The 17678-nt window shown below is 45.9% G+C and overlaps 1 protein-coding gene across 1 annotated transcript in view; it reads left to right on the plus strand.

Moving 5' to 3' along the window:
- The window catches only part of LOC146788605 (uncharacterized), a 278749-nt gene that overhangs the window by 173834 nt on the left and 87237 nt on the right, over nucleotides 1–17678 (plus strand). The gene's annotated exons all lie outside the window — the stretch shown is intronic.

Raw genomic sequence — 17678 nt, forward strand, 5'->3', positions numbered from 1 at the left:
ACAGCTTGAATCCAGCTCCTGGTCATCATCAGTGCCTCCTGGACCTCGTGGCTGATAAGTCAAGACACCCGTCAACTCACCTGAAGCACCTGACATCTGTGGGCATTGGTCTATCCTGCCCTCGGTCACTGGCAAGTGACCCAGACTCTGTCCCTTCTGCTTTCAGGTTCCTTCCATCCTAGATCCAGGCTTGGATCTCTTCGGACACTTCTCTTCACGGCAGCAGCACTTCTTCGCCAGCTTCCATTGAAATCGACGACGCGACCCGACACCAAAAGACACCTGTGCACTCGGGGTGTGGTTTATCTTAAATACATATATTTTAAATATATACCTGGTGTGGTTGTCCTTTCATTTGGTCATTCAAGAGATTATAGACTGGTAAAACAAGCTGCTCTACATTCCTGGAAGACTTAGCCTGAAGACTGCTCTCCATAGCTACCACTAGGATAGCTTTCAATAAAGGTTGTCTTTAACCTATTCACCATAAGGGGTTGTTTGGACTGATACAAGGTGCCCACTATAATTAGTGGACAGCATATATCAGGCCAACTTCTCACAGGCATGACAAAGTGAAGGATAGTGCCCGAAGAAAAGGAAACTGATCTAGGTTTAGGGCCAATACACTACCGAGTGTGACTGCCATACCCAGTAGCCTGCCCTTAACCAACAAATAACTTCGCTTCCAAATTATCCAAAATTGCAGTTTCAAAACTACCATGTTGTGGCCATCTGAGAACACCATCTTTCCTCGTATAGCGGACCCATACCTCATTATACGTGATAGGGCCCACACCATGCTTCGAATAGAGCTCATAAGTCGGAGTTCCAACCGGAGGTATCGGACAAGAGTCCTCCAATCGGGAATCCTTGTTGCAACATCCAAGACTAGACAAGAAACCAAGACTACGGTTAGGCATCTTCGCTCACTAACCGAGTTTCAAACTTCAAGGGGCTATCTCTACCGATACACTCGTAAATGTACGAGACCCTCGGTTTTTGGGAACTGCAGCTACCAAATAATCCTTAGGACCAAACTAAACCAAATGCAATGGAACCATGCAAACCAAAACTAAGGACCAAAGAACTCGAGTTACCAAACAAAACTAAGGACTCCAAGAACTAAAAACAAACCTAAGGACTGGGAGCGACCCACTTATACTTAACTGAAAGATCAATGACGTCACTAGGAAGACCCATCTATCGTCTCGCCATACTAAGGAATACGCCAGGCTCCAAAACAGGTCAACAGTCAGGGCGCCAGTCCTTTGCAGCCGTCTGGAAGCGGGAACCTTCGCGGGGAAAGACCTTCGGACCACTTATGCGACATACATGGATCGATGAAGTGGGGTGCACCTTCCTCGGAAATTTCACACGAAGCTCCTCACAATCTTCAGGCTAGGACCGGGACCGCTCGATGTTGCCCCATGTTGGGCGCCAACTGAAGGACTGGGCAATTTCTAAGACCCAGCGGTGCCAGGGGACAACACCTGAGACCTTCGGGGTTCACCTGTTTTGGCGTACTAAACAAACAGAGACACGGGACTCTTCCTCTGGCGTCAAAAGATCGTCTTTAATGACTGCAGTCAGGAACAGAAGTCACAGAAGTATCATACGAGATAGATTCTAAGGAGACTGCTCGATTTGTACAAAGCAGGTCGCTCCTTAAATACTGAATATTATGCTTCGGGCAAACATTCCTGCTAGTTTACAATAATTCCCGTTTCTGTATTCCAGACAATAAGATCTCACAACATCACATTCCCATCGCCAGGTGTCCGGCCTTCAATCACACAATTCTGACATCCCTCTATTGAAAGGCCGGACCGCCCCATAATAAAATTGGTCACCTCCTCATCATAAAAGGCTAAAGGGAAATACAGGAACAGATGCAGAAAATAGAAGAGTCAGATAAGACATATTCGTAGGCAAATAAAAGAAGCGTGGTCTATTGTATCAGGGTCAGTAATCTCGCTCAAGCAGGACAAGACAGAAAACCAGTGCGGCAGGGTCCGCCTCAGGCGACAGAGTCAGCTTTCGCCAAGTCATGCAGAATTCAGCAGAACGCGCACTAGGGAATACGTGTCCTCGTGAGGTTACCTAACCAGGGTCATCGTTCGGACATCGCCCATTCACTGACTATGTGAGGGCAATGATACAAAATGGACGTTGCGCACAAAATGGAACCCGTAGGTTCGAACACGAAAACCAGCAATACATGACGAATCCTTCAGTGCAGCGTTGCGAAAACACTCGCGCATACCAAACTCATCATTTGCGATTCACTAATACCAGAGTCGTCACGGTACCATTAGTTCCAAAACATGGGTTCAGTTTTCACGGAACCTCAGACCCTCCTTTTGCCCTTACATAGGCAAGCACTAATCGATATCTGAGTCGATACCTATTTTCATCAAATCACTGAGGTGTTGCTGAAGCATCATCCTTTCCATCAATGCCTCTCTAGTAACAGGCGGCCTTCTTATACACGTCGCAGCACAAAGGCCACATAAGGCAGGACCACACTGCACACAGAGACAGCATGAAAACAGGAGAACTAAAACAACCCCAATGACCATCAGAATCTTCCATCCCCACGCAGATAATAGATTCCAAATCCATCCAGTTAGCGACCACTCTCCTTCATCCACATGTATAGAATCAGAGATCTTATGCAATTTGGAAATGGCCTCATAAACTGTCTGAGCATTATCCGGAATGAAAACACAGCAACTTGATCGGATCACTTTACACACTCCACCTCGATCTGCAAGTACCACATCTAGAACCATACAGTTCTGCAACGTCATAAGGCGATCCGCTTGAAGCTCAGCTGACAAGTTACCAAGGGCACCAGCCGTTACATTAACAGTGGATTCAACTACACGAGTCAGTTGTCTCAGGTTCCTACTAATGACCATAGGTCCCCAAAACGGCAGGAAACCCATGAAGAAGTCTCCCACTTCCTGACCAGCAGTGTCCTCCTGACTAACAACACCTCTCACAACTCTGGTCTTGTGATAATCAGAGGCAGCAGTAAATGTCGGCGGTAGTAAGTTAGAGCAGACAAAGTATGTACCCTTGGCAGCCAAAAACGCAGGGGAGGACTGTGATGGAAAAACATACGTTTCAGTACAGTCACTCTTCCCTAGCTGAGCTCTCGGATTCTGACCATTGCCTTGCAAACAAAAACGACCTAAGTGTGGTACGACCCAAATCGGAGACGAGCTCTTGCGCTGTTTCTCACCCAGACTAATGCTATACCCAGTCGCATTCCAACCCACATAAGCTCGCAACTCATCCTTGGGAATGGATGAATATGCATCGATATCTCTACTCATATCGGCAACTCCTCTAACCAAGGCTTTATTGCTGGAGCTATATCTTGTGGAGCGCGGTGGTCGCGGGGAATAGGTCTCAAGTGCAAAAAGGGACATAGTCTGGAATGCCCACGATGACCCATTATAGCTAAAAGGCAGAACTAGATACGGGATACCCTTATCAACGGTATGCGGCATCAAACCACACACCCAGCAATTAGTCATATTCATCACTAGTTGGTGTTGGTGCAGGAGTGGAATAAATGAATTGTTTACGAACTCGGAACGTCTAGCTTGTTCGTGTTCAGGCAAAGGGTGGAAAGAATGCGAAGAAGCAGTGGTAACAGAAAAAGAAACGTGAGGAGGCACCGTGGACATAGCAGGTACAAAAATTAACTGGATACCAAAAACAATTCCACCCACCAGAGTTATCAAGACAATCAAAAACATTAGGGCACACTGGATCAGGAAACATTTGTTGTGCAATATTCCGCTCAATCATAGTATTAACACCTCGCAGCTCAGGAAGCTCCATCCTCTACTCGAGCCGTCCGTGGCGGTTGGTTTGTACCTGTTTCAGAAATGCGTCCGTTAGCCTTGGGAGTTCCCAAAGACCAACCGGGGAAACCGACCTTGTGTCTGGTAACCTGCAAACCAAAACTAGGCACACGTCACGGCCCTACGGCGAACCCGGATAGCCGGTTCAAGAACACACACACAGCAAACTTCCTGGCTGAGGAGAATACAATTGTCCAAAAACGAGTTGTCAGGGCAGAGGGGGCAAAAGAAAACAAAGAAAGGGTATTCACTTTATTAGTCCTTGGAATGGGAGCGTAAAGGGTAACAATGTCTTCCAGGTTGTGTCTGCTCTTCGAACAAAGGACCAGATGGCGAAACAGTGTTCAATTGTTCAGGTGAATGTTTGAATGGAGTAATGTTCGAATCCAGGGGCAAAGGCACAGTTCCAGGTGAAGCAGCAGTGTTCTTCAGTTTAGCTGACTCAAGACTTTTAAATCGTGCATCGCTGAATGGGACAAGCCTAGGAACACACTCTGTCTCAGAATTGCCAATTCCCTGTCTAATCCACTTGTCATACGGTAAAGGAAGCGGTACACGCTTCGTATGGGCAGCGTGCACCCAATTCTTTCTTCCAGCCAATCGAACAGCAGTCCGTGTTGACAACAGGACCTGGAACGGTCCGATATATCTTGGCTCCAAGTTTCTTGATTTCCCAAAGTTCTTTACGACTACGAAATCGCCAGGCTGTAACTTGTGTCCTGGTCCCTCTGTTGGTTTTGGCAGAGCCTCAAAAACCTGTTTATGAATGGCACTTAGTTTAGCAGTCAAGTCATAAAGGTAATCAATCAACATGGGATATTCGAGCTGGGTAAATTCCTTAGGTCTAGGGACTCCCCAAACGTTCGCAGGACGACCGAACACAATTTCATACGGGCTAAGCCCTACCCGAGAGTGAACAGTCACCCTAGTGGATAGAAGAGCCAAAGGCAATGCATCTGGCCATGACAATCCAGTAGTCGTTTGGATCTTGGCAAACTTCAATTTCAGAGTCCTGTTATAACCCTCAACAAGACCTGCGGACTGTGGATGATTTGCACTATGGAACTTTTGCCTAATCCCCAAACCCATACACACACTCTTCATAACCTTTCCCACAAACTCACTTCCGTTATCCGACCATACAATCCGTGGCATGCCAAACCTAGGGAAGAACTCTTTGAGAAGGACTTTGGCTGTAGACAGGGCTGTATTATCTTTCAAGGGGTAGGCTTCAATCCATCGTGAAAATGCACAAACTACAACAAGGACATACTTAAGGTTGTTACACCTTTCCATATGAATGAAATCTAATTGGATAATCTCAAAGGGACAAGTCGCGGGAGCAAAATGACCAGCTGGAGTTGGAGTTCCGTTGCCAGGATTATGCATCAAGCACACCATGCAATTCTTAACCACCCTCTCCGCACACTTAGAAATTCCATCATTCTTCCATACTGGGGCCAACAACTTGCAAATTCCTTTCGCACTAATGTGTGCCATTCCATGTGCCATTGTAACTACTGCAAGCACATACGCATCAGGTAACATCCATCTCTGATGTTCAGACAGATCGATCCAACAACCAGTCGAATCCAATTTACCCATACTTTCTTTCCACACATTCTTCTCACTCTCAGTAGCCTCCTTCTGAATTGACTTCACACTCTCAATCGTATTTTCACACATTCCAGCATCCGTAACCCATCTTGCAGAACTTGCAACATACATTCGACTCATCATGTTCTTTGCCGTCTCTTTCGCAACCTCATCTGCAAATGCATTACCACGACCAACATCTTCCGTAACCTTCCGATGAGCACTACACTTCACAATCGCAACTTGCTTTGGCAAAGTAAGTGATTCCAGAAGCTCATTCACCAATTGTCCATGCTGTATTTTTGTCCCAACTCACGTCAAAAATCCTCTCTCTCTCCATAATCGTCCAAAACTGTGTGCAACACCAAACGCATACTGACTATCGGTAAACACATTCACTCTCTTTCCCTCAGCCAAAACACACGCTCTCGTCAACGCAATCAACTCTGCAGCTTGTGCAGAATTCTGACTTACTCTCGCAGTCTCAACAATCGTATTCAAGGTCGTCACAGCATACGCAGCAGTCACATCACCATTCGACAACTTAAAGCACGAATCATCCACATACAAAGTACCATCCGGATCTGACAATGGGGTATCTTTCAAATCGATCCGACCCTTCGTTTCTTCTTCAGTTTGCAAACAACAATCATGTGGTTCTGAATCACTCGACTCTACAGTAGTCGGCAACAATGTGGCTGGATTCAACACACTACATCTCTTAATCTGAATATGACTCGCCAAGAGTGTCAGCTCATAGCCTGACAACCTAGCACTCGTAAGATGTTGAGTTTTCGTTCTGTTCAATAGAGTGTCTACTGCATGTGGAACCATTACCACTAACATATTATCCATGACCAGACCAGCAGACTGTTGAATAGACACAGCAGCTGCCGCTGTCGCTCTAAGACAACTCGGCAATGCTCTTGCTACTGGATCTAAGGTTGAAGAAAAATACGCACACGGGCGCTGTTTATCACCAAATTGTTGCGTCAACACACTCAACGCACAACCCTCTCTTTCGTGAATGTATAGTGTGAACGGCTTACTGTAGTCGGGGGTACCCAACACAGGAGCTGAACACAACGCATCGCGGTACTCAGAAAAACTCTTCTGACAGTCATCAGACCATGGCAGAGGATTCGAAACATCTTTGCACGTGAGAGCTAACAAAGGCTTTGCTAACAAGGAAACATTTGGGATCCATTGTCTGCAGTATGATGTGATACCCAAAAAGGCACGTACTTCTCTTTGAGTGTTTGGCACAGTCATTTGAGCAATTGCTCTAATTCGTTCCGGGGTCAACCTTCTTCCCTCCTTTGACAAGAGATGACCTAAGTAGGTTACTTCTTGGCAACAATATTGCAGCTTAGAAGGTGACACCTTATGATGTAAATCAGACAAATGCTGTACAAAGAAATCGTAGCCGCTTTGCAAGTTGCCTTGTCATCAGCAGCCACTAAAAGATCATCTACGTACTGGATCAGAGCAGCACCAACAGGTAATACAAAGGTATCAAGCTGACTTTTCAGAGCCTGATTATATATCGAAGGACTCTCACAATAACCTTGAGGTGCGCGCTTGAATTTAAAGCTACGACCACCCAAGGAGAAACCAAAAATGTCCCTACTCTCTTCTGCTATCGGGATGCTAAAGAAGGCATTCTTCAAGTCAATCACCGAGAACCAGGCAGCTGAAGCAGGAATCAATGTCAATAAAGCTGTAATGTCGGGAACCACAGGAAACTGCGGAACCACAATCTTGTTCACTTCTCTAAGATCAATTACAAAACGATACACAGGAGGTTGGGAAGAATCGGTACGTTTCAAAATCGGCAAAACAGGACTATTACACACGTTACCTCGTGTTTCTTCGATCACACCCTTCTGGATCAAATCATGGATGATCGCTAAGAGTGCTCGTTCACCATCGCTCGAAATTCGATATTGCGGAATTCGCTGTAATCTAACATTCGGTCTAAGCTGAACAACATATGAAGGAATTTCCAAGAGACCCACATCATTAGGACCCGTAGCCCAAAGAGATTCAGGGAGTGAACGCAATTCTGGTGGAAGTCTATCTGTCGACACGTACATAGGAGAGATCACTTTCCTACCCAATGTAAGTTGTACTCCCGAAGGGGAACAATGCAATGTCGCATACAATCGTTTCAACAGGTCCAAACCCAACAAGTTTTCACCACAACCAGTAGTCAAAATCAATGGGGCTTCTAACTTACATGGTCCAATTGAAAGGGACAAAGGGCTAGAGACTGGATTACTAACAGGGGCGCCAGAAAATCCTACTGAGACATTTGTTAGGCCAGACAAAGGTGCGCCAGGGAGTTTAGAATGTATGATTGAACTTTTTGCCGCACCAGTATCCAACAGAAAAGGCTCAACCACACTTGATAAAGCTACTGAAACATAAGGCCCACTCTGATCAACTGGAACTGACACTACTCCCTCTCTTTGTCCATGGCTATCCTAGCAATCATTATACGCAGCACTCTCGCCCTCGACATAGTAATCATCTACATGGTACTGTGGAGATCTACCAGATTGCACCTTCGATTGATCAAAACAATTAAGAGAACTCTGTGACGGAAGAGAACGCTCATTCTGAGAAAACGCGACACCAGGTCCTCTACCTCTAGAGACTTGTTGAAAACCACCACGACCTCTCTGAACTGGCACACCATTCATACGTTGTCGCAGAGCAGGGCACTCGTTCTTATAATGACCCTCTTCCTTGCAGTATGCACATTGATTCAATCCTAACAAGGGCCTAGAAGCGAAATACTCCGGTCTCAGTTGTACTTTCGGAAACTGTGTCTGTTGCTGAAATTGCGAACGATGCTGCGAATTGTTCTGATTCGAGCGAGGCGGATACGCCTGCTGCAACAACACCTTAGTCTTCAAGTCCTTCGTTATCTTTTCTACACGTTCTTTTTCTTCCTTATCTCTGTTCTCGTAATATTGGGCTGTGGCTAGAATCTGAGCCGTCGAAGAAACAGCCCAAGCACTTTCTGAGTCTTTCAATTTGTTGCACAAGTCAGGCAACAAATTAAACACAAACTTATCGACAAATAGTCTCTGGCCTCCCTCTGAACTCATGTCTTGACCACTGTGGTCCATAAAGTCTCCTCAAATCGCGTGAAAAAGTCGGACACACTTTCATCCTTCTTCTGCTTACAAGCCAACAATTTATCCCAGTTTACTCTCAACGCTGGCATCAACGTCTTCATCAAATTAGCTATCCTATTTGGTAACTCCGCTACTAGGGGCTCAGGCTTTGCACCTCCTACTTGGAGAGCATCCGCAGCTAAAATAGCAGTCCAGGTACCACCTAACTCTTTCGGATGATCCTCATGGCGGATCTTTGCCCATATCGGTTGTGGCACTACATTGCCAAACAACATCTCAATATCTGCAATGTTCATAATACAAGCGTCCACTGTCTGGGACAATTCCTTATAGTAACCAGCAGGATTCTTACGTGGGTCTGACAAAGTCTGTTTTAATGCTAATACTTCAGACCTTTTCCAAGGGACATGTATCCAAACTCTCTGAAAATGTGCTGGAGCGGCTGCAATACCTCTCCCTGCATCAGCCTGTACAGCATCACGCCATACTGGCGGAACCTCTCTCATAGGATACTGTCCTAACGTCTTTGTTGCCGAAGAATCATTCGCAAACAAAGCTCTAGAGGGTAGTACAGACCTATAGGCAAGAAGCCGTTCTAACGCATGTCTAGCTTTAGAACCCACTATCATACCTTTCGCAAATTGACTCTGGAGTTCGAGCATTTCAGTAGGGGCTGAATCTAATTCGTCGTTGTCCCATTCATCTCGCAACAACTTACACATCTCCTCAAACACATACCTCTGAGTCGGTTCATTCCATTGAGAAAATGTATCGTAAACTATACGAGAACTAAACCTATTGGGTTTCAAAATCCACCTATGAGCCATCGAATCTAATAATGCTCATTCCCCAGACTCAGGGAGCTGGCTACGTCTCTGCATAGAATCAGAAACGACGGGCGCAATTAGCGACCTAAAAAGAGGAGTCAGAAAACTAGGGACGGTGTCGGTTACTCGCAGACGAACGGAAGGTGAAGTAGACATAAGAGCAGGAGAGACAGCATTCAATGAAAGCATAGGAGCAAAAGGGGTAACAGAAACAGGAGTAACAGACGTAGTAAGGTGAGGTGTAGTAGTTAAAGACGAAAGAGGCAACCCAGGAAGAGGGGGTGCCGGAGGAACATGACCCTGCTGAGGAACAGGTGGTGGGGGAGGAACTACCACAGGCTGACCAGTAGCCGGTTGTACAGCAGGGGGAACCAAAAGGGCTGTAGCACTTTGTACATAAGTAGGTGGCGACTTCAATAAATAAGACATCAGAGGATCCTTTTCGGGGTCCTCTATCGGCTTATCGGGACATGATGGCAAAACAGGGTAGCACTTATCAATTGCCATGCTATGTTGTCTAGTGAAAATCTCGATCGCTTTCTCTTCGTCATCTTCCTTAAACTGCCTAGCAGCTTGCATAATCGTGACACCTTTTTCTCGTTTATCCTTTCTAGCCTGTTTGATTTCTTTCTGCTTGGCTTCTTTGCGCCATAGACGAAAGGAGTCAAACATCGCCGGCCGGGCTTTCTTCTTAAATAACTTCGCTTCCAAATTATCCAAAATTGCAGTTTCAAAACTACCATGTTGTGGCCATCTGAGAACACCATCTTTCCTCGTATAGCGGACCTATACCTCATTATACGTAATAGGGCCCACACCATGCTTCGAATAGAGCTCATAAGTCGGAGTTCCAACCGGAGGTATCGGACAAGAGTCCTCCAATCGGGAATCCTTGTTGCAACATCCAAGACAAGACAAGAAACCAAGACTATGGTTAGGCATCTTCGCTCACTAACCGAGTTTCAAACTTCAAGGGGCTATCTCTACCGATACACTCGTAAATGTACGAGACCCTCGGTTTTTGGGAACTGCAGCTACCAAATAATCCTTAGGACCAAACTAAACCAAATGCAATGGAAGCATGCAAACCAAAACTAAGGACCAAAGAACTCGAGTTACCAAACAAAACTAAGGACTCCAAGAACTAAAAACAAACCTAAGGACTGGGAGCGACCCACTTATACTTAACTGAAAGATCAATGACGTCACCAGGAAGACCCATCTATCGCCTCGCCATACTAAGGACTACGCCAGGCTCCAAAACAGGTCAACAGTCAGGGCGCCAGTCCTTTGCAGCCGTCTGGAAGCGGGAACCTTCGCGGGGAAAGACCTTCGGACCACTTATGCGACATACATGGATCGATGAAGTGGGGTGCACCTTCCTCGGAAATTTCACACAAAGCTCCTCACAATCTTCAGGCTAGGACCGGGACCACTCGATGTTGCCCCACGTTGGGCGCCAACTGAAGGACTGGGCAATTTCTAAGACCCAGCGGTGCCAGGGGACAACACCTGAGACCTTCGGGGTTCACCTGTTTTGGCGTACTAAACAAACAGAGACACGGGACTCTTCCTCTGGCGTCAAAAGATCGTCTTTAATGACTGCAGTCAGGAACAGAAGTCACAGAAGTATCATACGAGATAGATTCTAAGGAGACTGCTCGATTTGTACAAAGCAGGTCGCTCCTTAAATACTGAATATTATGCTTCGGGCAAACATTCCTGAAAGTTTACAATAATTCCCGTTTCTGTATTCCAGACAATAAGATCTCACAACATCACATTCCCATCGCCAGGTGTCAGGCCTTCAATCACACAATTCTGACAACCCTCTATTGAAAGGCGGACCGCCCCATAATAAAATTGGTCACCTCCTCATCATAAAAGGCTAAAGGGAAATACAGGAACAGATGCAGAAAATAGAAGAGTCAGATAAGACATATTCGTAGGCAAATAAAAGAAGCGTGGTCTATTGTATCAGGGTCAGTAATCTCGCTCAAGCAGGACAAGACAGAAAACCAGTGCGGCAGGGTCTGCCTCAGGCGACAGAGTCAGCTTTCGCCAAGTCATGCAGAATTCAGCAGAACGCGCACTAGGGAATACGTGTCCTCGTGAGGTTACCTAACCAGGGTCATCGTTCGGACATCGCCCATTCACTGACTATGTGAGGGCAATGATACAAAATGGACGTCGTGCACAAAATGGAACCCGTAGGTTTGAACACGAAAACCAGCAATACATGACGAATCCTTCAGTGCAGCGTTGCGAAAACACTCGCACATACCAAACTCATCATTTGCGATTCACTAATACCAGAGTCGTCACGGTACCATTAGTTCCAAAACATGGGTTCAGTTTTCACGGAACCTCAAAAGCCACCTTCTGACTCCTAGTAGAGGCACTCCAGGTGGGGGCAGACAGCATAGTACGAAGAGCCCAGGTATGGACTGGCCCAGCACCCAAGTAAACAAAGAAGGGATACTCACCGGAGGTCATGAGCACCAAGCCAACCCCAGGGCCCTACCACAGCACTTATCCCATATGTAAACCCCAGCCTCAACCAGAAATGAACAAATCAAGCAATAACACTATATGTCCAGGTTCAATCCACTACATATACAAGGAGCATCAAAATAACTGTGGAGTTACAAGCAGAAGGCCCTTTCCTCCCAGGGCCAAGCTCCCGGAGTCAGAGGCTGCTGATCGTGGTCTGAAGAGGTTTCTATGCCGGCCTCATTCTTCTTTGATGATACTATTCTGGCTACAGCGAGCAGTGCTAAAATAGTGGCGCTCTATGTTCATATTCCGTTTGTGAGAAGGAAGTCCTCCACAGGAAGGTCCACTTGGTGGGTCATTTAAGCCATTTCTTTTTCCTCTGTCTAGGGGTCTCAGACTTCACCCAGGAGCCCTATAGTGGCATACCCGCCTTACAAGCCTCCAACCATGTCCACACCTTATATGGAGTATCACAAAAATAAGTATTGCCATCTATTATGATGCGAAGTTTGGCAGGGAACATCAATGATTGCTGTGTGCCCTCTACACAGAGAGCTTTCTTGGCTTCCCCAAAAGATGCACACTGTGTCTACACTTTGGTGTTAAAGTTCGGGAGCACCAGCACCGTAACTATTTTCAATTGCAAAAGGATCTCTGGTACGAGCCCTCTTTAAGATAATGTATCGGTCCCTATAATGAAATAATCCCACCAGCACCAGCCGGGGGGGGGGGGTCTCCCAGATGCCAGGGGACACGCCAGCACCCCATGAGTCCTTTCCAGGTAGAAGAATTTTGTGAGGTGGTTAGCTGCAACTGTTGTACTAAACCAGCTTTCTAGGAGTGACAACATGTCTGTTCCTTCAATTCCCTCAGGGAGTCCCATCACTCTAATGTTGTTGCAGTTATTCCATTCATCCTCATTTTTGGCTTTGCTTTCCTGGGTGAGCACTCTAGCAGTGAAATCTTCTACTATATTGTCCATTGATGTTTGGGGAGGAGTTCATAAACTGACTGTTCCACATCTTTGACTCGATCCACTAGTTTGTGGTGTTCTGCCTGCAGTAGGCCCTGCCCCTTAGGGACTGCACCTGTGTCCTGTTTGAGCATGGTCTAGTGTCCGGGAAAGCAGCCAAGACCCTGTCCAGCTGCGAGTGGATCAAAGCATCAGTGACCTTCCAATCTTCTTTTGACCCCAATGGTGGAAGTGAGGACGCTCTTGTTTCTAGCTATGTTGCAGCCTATTTAAGTTTTGATTTGCCCATATTAGCACTCAGCGTTACACAGTACCCAAGTGGAAACAAGATCCAACTGTCTCAGTAATTTTGAATGTGACTCTTAACTAACTGGTCCATGCTTAGATTTATTTTGACAGCCTTTCCACACAGTGATCTCTGCAGTGCTTTCTCCAGGCCCCGATCTAGGCCTAACCTCCCACATCTCCTTAATCATTTCCCAAGGAACCATGCAACAATCTCCTTAGTCATCAGGCTCACCAAGCCTGACCCAGGCCCTGGTCACCCTCATCGTTTGTAGTCTCAGGCTGCTATACATAGTACAGGCTGCAGGCTACCACAGCTCCAGGGATACACTGCAGCTGGAGGCAGTCCTGATGAAGCAAATATGTGCCACTTGCCCCTCTTACTGATCTCTGGAGGCTGACTTAGGTCACAGGGGCTACGTCCAGGCTTCACATCTGAGGTTGATCTCTGCACGGGTGGCTCGTCGCAAAAGTATGTAGCAGGTGGCACTCGCACCACTACCATGAGAGAGTACAGATCTTCCACCGCACCTGTAGGCTGTCAAATTTTTTTTTTCTGAGTTTTTCATAGCGCGAACTTGACCCGAAGGTATCAGAGCACTTTACATGAGCACAAGCTGCGTTACAGATGGACACATTCAATTTTGTTGGCAACAGGAAGATTACATGATTTTCCAAGATTCACAGGATGTTGAGCGTCCCTGCCAAGACACAAACCTGCAGCTTTAAGGTCAACCGCTCTAGCTGCAAGGTCACCTCCTCTCCAGCCACCTCAGGCTAGGAACACCACGAGGCCCAGAATGGCTTTCAGACACAGCGCCTTACCCCCAAGGGAGGGCCAGTCCCGGTGCTGTCCACATTAGGGGGAGCAGGCTTGGTTAGAAAGCATCCTGCCCTTCCACAGTAGGCTCTCATCGTGAAGAGGAGGAGCCACAGCCAGTCCAGATCATGAACCCCTCACCTTTTGGTAGGCTACAAACAGCCCAGGCACTGCAGCTGTGCCCCGATATACTTCGGAGGGCCCAGCGGTGTGGGGCAATGATGTCTTGGGAGCTATTGGTGCTGGGCGCACCAGCGGCTTCCCCCCCACCAATCTCAGGTCTGTTACCCCCAGACAACCTCCACACACCCCCAGTTCCTCTGTATGCCTTTGTCATGTGGTGCAGGAGGCTACAACAGCCACACCCCGTCCGACATGGAACGAGCTGGTGCCCTACAATTAGCCCCAAGGCTAGCCACTGCCTCGGCCATCTGGATGGTTAAGGATTAAAGATGGGCCTGTGTAACGGGCTGACATGTGCTCCATCTTCTCAGACCAAGCAACGCCCACACAAAAAAAATCGATTATGATAGGGTCTTGCACCCATTTCTGTAGCTATGTGGGATCATGTCTGCAAGTGCATTGTGAATACATATGTGGAAGGGTCCCCATTGCATTTCAATGGGGAACATAGCAAAGGGGTAATGCAGGGAGTTGCTTGGTTGAGTGTGATATGCGTTAGATCAGACGTCCTGCTGGATGCATTACCCTCCTGCCAAAACCATGACTAAATGTTAACTGCAGATAAATATAAATTAATGAAGTTAGAATTTAATTCTGGGAGTTAGAATACAATTCTTAAACTGATGGCAAATTTGCCCAGTGGATAAACGGCAGGGACAAACAAGAATAAGCAGAAGTGCTCACATGTGATTTAATCCTATTTAATCCCTGACTACATCAGCACCTTTCATGAAAGGATCATCAAAACTTGGTGGACTTCACTCTACCAGGCATTTCAATGATCAAGAAAGTTGGAATCTGTATAAAAGGAAGCCATTAGAATGCTTAAGAATGATCCTAATATAATCACAAAACCCCCAGAGCATGGAGGGAATGTGGTGGTATCCCGGCTGAAAGTGTCTAGAGATACGGTTAAGGGAAAACATTTTACCTCTGGGAAGTGTGTGACCATCAATGAGGAGATATACATGGAAACCATTAGCAGGTATCACAATCTGTTGTGGATTGTAAGGAGATGTGTGTATTGAATTTTGAGAACACTATTTTCTGAAATTTGACAAACCCAGATTTCCCTTTATACAGTGTTTTCTTTGCTACTGTAGGACATTGGATTATTATTTGAGGTGGGAAATAATCACAACCCTTGTCAGGGTGAACTGCTGAAATGAACCTGAGCTCAATGCTCTCGGAGCCATGGCACTGAGCAGACAGGCTAAATTAGAGCAATGTGAAAAGTAATGGCACGGTACCAACAATGTAATAAACATGCAAAGCAATACAATCCCAAACAGAATTAGTCAAATAGAGTACAATGTAATAAACAAAATGACATTAAAAAATAAAAAAATCCAATAGGGGGAACCCAAGGTAGGAATTTTTAAAGTTCTAAGTAGCAATAGCACCAAAAAGCACAAGCACCAATGACAGTCAATGGTCGTAGTAGATTAGGACCTAGACGCAATTTGTGGCAGACCACGATGGAGTGCAAACCAGGTGTGTCCTTATAAAAGATGTTGCCTTCAGAGTTTAGGCCCAATTTACATGTTGGCAGAGAGGGAACCCCATTGCAATTGCGACAAAGTTCCCTCCCTACCAACACAGTGGACCACCCACCCGATTTAGATGTGAATGGAAAATAGATTTGGTTACAGCAGTGACTACTCCATTACCGCCAAAGCCAAACTTCTCTTTGCTTCTAATTGGCTATATATCCAGCTGCCCAATTAGGATGGGTGGGAATATAGCCGTTGTTTCACTGTCCGTCACCACCAAGCAAACCCTGGCAGTCAGGGACAGTAAAAAACGAAAAACAACCTCCTGGGAGTGGAACATTATCTTTTTTATTTTCAACTAGAAAATGCTTCTTTGAGATTTTTTGTTTTTGATGCAAGTTGTTTGAAAGCATTGACAGGAGGAGCTGCTGTGATTGCAGTTCTTGGCAATGCTTTCAATATGACTGCCAGCTTTGCAGCAATTTCTAAATTAGGCAGGCTACATCTCCATCATGCTGTTGGAGTAAAAATGATAGAGCAACCCTATCTATTGATGTGTGGAATCTCTGCCACAAATGCAGAGACTGCAGTCGTAATGGATACTACACATAAAATTCCTTTGTGAATAGGAAAATATTGTGAACTCACTTAAAGTGTAAGGTTATGTTTGTGAATCAGGCTCTGGGGTGGTTATGGTCAGAGCAAGGGGCAATTCCGGGGCCCTCTGCAACTTCTTGAAAGAGGAGCATTATGTATAGAAAACAATACAGGCATGAGACAACTCTCCTTTCAACCACTCAAACCTGGTTCCGACCTTTCCTAACTCTTCTTAGATCCCTGTTCCATTCCTGCTTTTGTCTTTTGTGGCCCTGAGTGCTGTTGTTGTTGTAGACTGAAGGAGCAAATTTACTTGCACTGCCATTTAATAAAGCCCATACTCAAATGACAGTGCCGCACACATCGGACTAGACTGCCTTTGATGGCCAGAAATTTTGATCAGTTACTAGGTCCAACAATTAATACCATCAAAGCAGTCACAGTAGATGAGTCCCTCCTCCTCTTAAACATGACAACAGGTGTTTGCACTAGGTTGTTCAAGGCTCATGGAGAATCCTGCTTCAGTGCCTATGTCACTAAGAGTTCAGGCCCTGGTTTACTAATATTTGCCGCAATGCACCACAGCAAACAAAGTTATTTTGTTGCCTGATGTCTATAGGAGATAAAACAGATGAACCATATCTATTAAGAAATGGCAAATTGTTTTCTCTCCCCCATCACTGGCACATTCTTGGCTGCTATGCTCCAACACACCCTGGCACAGCTCTGCAAGGGTGTGTGCATTCTGTAAGACATAGATTTTTTAATGGAAGTGGACCCTTACAGTTCATAAACTATCCTTTAATATGTTTCCACTTTGTATGTGTGCTTGATAAGACAGCATTAATTCAATGCTGGAAAACTGGGTAGAAATGAAAATATTTCCTCTTGGTATGACTTACTCAGGGAGGGATAGGTTTAGGTTCAAATCCTTATCTGCAACTGTTAGTTGATAGGGATTTGTACCAAAACCCATAGGTGGGTGCATACCCATATACCACCCATGAAAGACCCCCTTGACGCAAAGGGGGACTTCGAGGCGTGGTCTATTGGGACAGTGAGTGCGCCTCCTGACAATCTCTTTGTCTCTGCTCTTACATCCATAATATGGTGCAGAGCAAAGTATTTCCCACATTTTTATGCGGCCATGACCCCTTTTAGGAAGCACTTCATGCCCCAGGAATACAGAAATTAGACCCACACTTCTACTATGTCCCCGTTGTACTTTTATGTAATATCACACGTTAGTCCACAAATGTATCAGAGACAATGGGCTGGATCACCAAACATATATGGCTGGTACTATTTCATGTCCTTGATGGTAAGTTATGGGACTGCTTGCTCCAAACACCTTTTACCACTGTATTAGGAAAACAGGATTCAG

The sequence above is a fragment of the Triturus cristatus genome, chromosome 11 (assembly GCF_964204655.1).
Source record: "Triturus cristatus chromosome 11, aTriCri1.1, whole genome shotgun sequence".
Classification (NCBI taxonomy): Eukaryota; Metazoa; Chordata; class Amphibia; order Caudata; family Salamandridae; genus Triturus; species Triturus cristatus.